The sequence below is a fragment of the Limulus polyphemus genome, unplaced genomic scaffold, assembly GCF_000517525.1.
Source record: "Limulus polyphemus unplaced genomic scaffold, Limulus_polyphemus-2.1.2 Scaffold3010, whole genome shotgun sequence".
Taxonomy (NCBI): Eukaryota; Metazoa; Arthropoda; class Merostomata; order Xiphosura; family Limulidae; genus Limulus; species Limulus polyphemus.
This window is the reverse complement of record NW_013668620.1, coordinates 97,798-102,750: the sequence shown is the minus strand read 5'-3', so window position 1 is coordinate 102,750 and position 4,953 is coordinate 97,798. Positions and strand designations below refer to the sequence as shown.

At 35.9% G+C, this 4,953-nt stretch overlaps 1 long non-coding RNA gene across 1 annotated transcript in view; it reads left to right on the top strand.

Annotated features, from left to right (window-relative positions):
* The window catches only part of LOC111088030, a 44,886-nt gene extending 40,440 nt beyond the window's left edge, over window positions 1–4,446 (top strand). The window contains exon 3 of the long non-coding RNA XR_002612648.1: window positions 4,104–4,446. This is a non-coding gene — a long non-coding RNA (uncharacterized LOC111088030). The remainder of the gene's footprint in view (window positions 1–4,103) is intronic.
* The last annotated feature ends 507 nt before the right edge of the window (window positions 4,447–4,953 follow it).

Genomic DNA, 4,953 nt, shown 5'->3' with positions numbered 1-4,953 from the left:
ACCAACGAATAGGGGGATTGACCGTCACATTATAACACCCCCACGGCTGAAAGGGCGAGCATGTTTGGTTGGACGGGGATTCGCGATTTTGAGATCTCCAGGATCCAAATCGTTCCGAACATATTCCTTTTTCCCATGGACTGGATACTTAAACGCACGAGGCACAGAGATCCCCTAGGTAACACCTTTGGCGACCAGTTATTTACTGATCCGAATTATGCTGATGGTGGAACACTCTTATCCAAAATGCTCGAGACACTGCTGTTATCCCTCGGTATCAAGAAAGAGATCTCTAATTTTGGTCTCGAGATTAGCCGCTTCTAAATGAAGTTTCAGATAATATCCAAGCTATGCACTCAACAATCTCAAATCAGCAGGCAACAATGTCAAAATTATTGACTCGTTCACCTAATTCGGCTGTCAGCAACATTTCACAGGTAGCAATGGGTTGGCGATCAATCGCGGCTTTGGACAACTGACAACGTAGCATCTGGAAGTCAAGTGTCACCTTACATACCAAGCTATGCTGGAAATGCCAATCTTGCTCTATGAATGAGAAACTTGAACGGTTACCATGCTAAGGAAACAGGACAGTTTTAACTAGTGGCGTCTGCGCAGAATCCTTCGTATCTCTTACCGTGAACGAATTACAAAATAAACAGTACACCACCAGTTTCTGAAGTAACTAAAAAAAATTATGTCTATGTATTTCCTCTGGTCAAATATCTCGTGTTATGTTACATCATGATGTACTAGGCTGAATTTCGTTTTGTGTATATTCTTGTCTTCGCTGTGGTTTCAGAATTTATTGACGGATTTTTCCCAAATATTTATATAAATGTCTGGTAAAAGACTGATTGGAAGACAGTAACCTGGACCAGTGATTTCTCTGTTATACTGCTGTGTTTGGGTGCATATAAATTATGTTGTAGACCATGTTCTTGATTTAGAAGTTTGTATTGTTCTTTGGTCAGAGGGAAGTTTAGCATCAAGTGAATGATCCCGTGGCTTAATGTTCGGATTATTCTCCGAAATTTTAGAACAATGTAAGGCGCGAGTTAGGCTAGCAGAAAATATGGTCAATTTTTTAGTCTTTTAGTAACTTACATTGATTCCTAAGTAGTAAGTTATTATTTCAGTGAGTTTATTACTCAGTTTACGAGTAATCAGTGCATGAGTTAGTTAGTTTATGTTTGCTGTCAGCCAGTTAATTAATTCAGTACTGACTGTGCTGTAAATGTTGAGTTTGTGTTGGCGACGACTTACAAGAGTTACGAAATTATCAAGCCCGTGAAATTTCTATTTAGATGTTATTTATTTGTGAGGTTAGGCCTAATGAGTTCGCCAAACATTAGCAACTAATAAAATGTGAGATAGAACGGAATGGATAATGATAATCCAGGGAGTTTTGTGTTAGTCTTAAATGTATGGTGTTAGATACGAATACCTAATTCTAGGCAAACAACTAAACCACATAATGCGTGAAAAAAATGGAACACAAAAAAACTACAGACACGTTTAAGTTCTTTTTTTTTAATATTAATTAACCTTAAATATATATACATACACACATATATATTGTATTTTTATATTTGTTGTTGTTGTTACTGGATATCTATCCCATTTCAACAAAAATATTAATTTCACATACGTATATCATTCACCCCCCCCCCAAAAAAAAGAACAGTTTTTAAACAAAACTGTCATGAAATTGGCAAACAATTTTTTTTTTTATCGACACTAAGTAACAGAATTATATACCTGTATCCTCAATGTTGGTTCCAATAATCGTGTTTTTAAAAGGGTATGGCTCTGTTGGATTGTATTTTCTTTTGAACGAAACCAAACTTACAACTGGAAAATATATTGATCTTAGTCACAATAATTTTTTTTGATTTTCGGATATTTGTGCAAGGCTGAACAAAAGCTACTTGCGCTAGCCGTCCCTAATTTGGAAAAAGTATGATGGAGAAGCAGCAAACAGTCAATGGCACCAGCCGCCATCTCTTATCTGACTAAATACTGGGATTTTATCGTTACCCTTATGACACACTCATAGTTCTAAATTGTGGAACGCAATTTTGCTTTCAGCGGCAACGGGACGCGAACACTGGACCCACAAATTCATTTGGCGTCGTGCTAACCATTAGGCTTAATGTGGCTCTACTCACATTAAGAACAGCTATGTAGAAGCGTTGCAGTCTTAATTTTGTACCGTTCTTTTATGCTACAGTAAGTAGAATCGTGAAATTGCTCAACACGATGCAATAAGTGGCCCCCTGACGTAATCTGAGGATTAATTTAATGCTGAAACGTCAACTACAATTTGCTAATATGGATATAACAATAAAAAACTGTGCATAAAGTAAAACTTTGATTTTAAAAAGCAATTAAACCAACTACGAATTGGGAAACGAAATATTTATCTTTTTTAAAACTCTGTATTATGTCCATTTTCAAGAACAGTGAGAACGACTATGTGGATTAGATTAAGTAGTAAAACCGAAATGATATAAATGTTATCAATTACGAGCACAATTAATGCCCAATAAGTATGTTTTCAAACTATAATTAGGAGTTGATGAAGATTGTTATCATGTTTGAGTGTTTTTTATCTACAATGTCTAAAGAGGTGTACATTATTTAGTCCTAACAGAACCGAGAACAAATCCAAACATTATTACATTTACACCATGACATAGGTTAGTTTTTCATAGACAGATTTGTTTGTATCTTTTAGAATCAAACCACAGGAAGTCGAACCCTGAATTTTAGCGTTGTAAGTTTGTAGACTTCCACCAGGAGACTCGTAGTAAGAAAACAAAAGGGTTACTTGTGCATTGTTCTAACAATTACACGGATGGATTTCTATAAACTAAATCACAATAAAACAGATACACGAGAGCCGTACTATAAAACTCGTTATACAAAGAACAAAAAATAAAAGAAGAATACAAAGGACCCCCAAATACCGAGTCTTCTAATTCCGGGGTAGATGAAGTTCAGTGGCGACGTAGGTTAGGCTCTTATTAAAACATAATTCATCATTCTTTTCACCTGCCAGTCTCATTGCAATTCCAAAAGATCGCGTTCCACGAGGGTATAGCCAGCGCCCTCTGATATTCGAGACAGGTGGTTGTACTTGACACAAAACGACTTTAAATTAGATGCTTTTCCTCCAGATGACTGATTTTAAATTTCACCTGTGTAGAGTTAACTGTGTGTAACGAGCTTATTAATCATGGTAGCCTTAAGAAAAATCTAGCGGAACTTGTCTCAAACCTTTCCACAAAACAGGAGTATTTTATTAACAAACAGAGCGACGGTATTTTATAAAAAACTTCTGATCAACTAAAGCTTATACAAAGGACCTGTTTTTTTTTACCTAGTTTCTTGCAGGAGAGACTATAAAAACATTAGATCTGATTTTTTGTTTTTACATTCAGCGGTATGAGGTCTTATAACGCTAATTATCAGGTTCATACTCGCGGTGGGCAGAGGGCGGAAAGCCCATTGTGTAGCTTTGTGCTTTCCAAACCAACAAACCCAATCAAAACGTTTTTATCCAGCATACACAATAAATAAATAGTATTATCTTTGCGAAACAGGATGAGAGTCTCCTTGAGGAAAAAAAAATCCAATTTTTCTTTTTAAGTTGGCCTCGTTGAATACAAGAGCAATTTGCTTTTGAGTGGATATCAATATTTTAACGCTTTCCTGTATAAATCATACCGTTTTAAGCACAAATCTTTCAATAGGCTATTTATGCTGTGCTCGTCGCATGAATCGAACCCAGAATGATATTATTATAAGCCCTCAAGCTTACCCCCAGTGGGTGAGCGGTAAGTTTACAGACTTACAACACTAAAATCCGATTCGATTCCCTGTGACAGACTATTATGTAACTTGAGCTACAATAAAACAAAGAAACTATTGAGCCCCCCCGGGGATGGGGCAAATTATATTGTTAAGTATCTTCATGACTTTATACGTGTCTGTCCACTATAGATAGTTCTCATTTATCACTTCTTATTATAAATCAAGTTTTCAAATGACAGAAATGATAGACTCCTTTTAATGTATATTTTCTCTCTCGTTCCAAGGTTAGCAACTTGAGAAGGAACCAACTCATTCAAGTGCGTCTTCATGCATACTTTAGCACTGATTCCTTTAAGATGGAGAGCATGATAACGGTCCTAGCTGTAAGAAGAAAGTTCAGGGACAATGAGCATCAGAGACACAACCATATGGCCAGCTGTAAACGCTTCGCAAGACCTAGGCCTAATCCCCCTTCCTCCCCTCAATAGAAATAAAGAATCGTATTTCTCATACGTGTTTGTTTTATCCTTATTAACAACTGGTTTGAATTGAACACTCATTTCAATTTTGTGTTAGAAATTTCAGTGAAGTAAAAGAAGTCAGAAAAATAAACAATTTATCTTGTGATGTCGTTTATATTTTAGTCTTCTTATGCACGAAAAGTTATTTATTACATAAACACGTACTTACAAAATGTAAACTCGTTAACAAGACTCGTGATTGACAACCACTAAACCTAAGAAAAACAACAACAACAAATGGTCTAGCCAAAGAATAAAATATCTTGTTTTCAGTGATGGGTTAATGTTTCAGGTTTTGCTTCTTGGCGTAACTTTGGTTTCAAAAACGTTGTTGTATGTGTGAGAAGGGTGGGAAACAGCATTAGCAGCTGGGGTATGCATGAGAATATTCCAGGAAAAAAAAAAGAAGTGTGGGGATATGTCCCCCGTGAAAATTATACATATGTGTAACTTATGTCATTAAAAAAGCTTGTAAAAACTGTATTTTCTTCAGTATATCAATAAAAGTTGCTTTCATGGTTCATGGTTGTATACAAATTGTTAGTTTGGTATATATATAATACAACTAGCAGTGTTGCTCAGATGAAAATGGCTTTCATAGTTTCATGGTTCA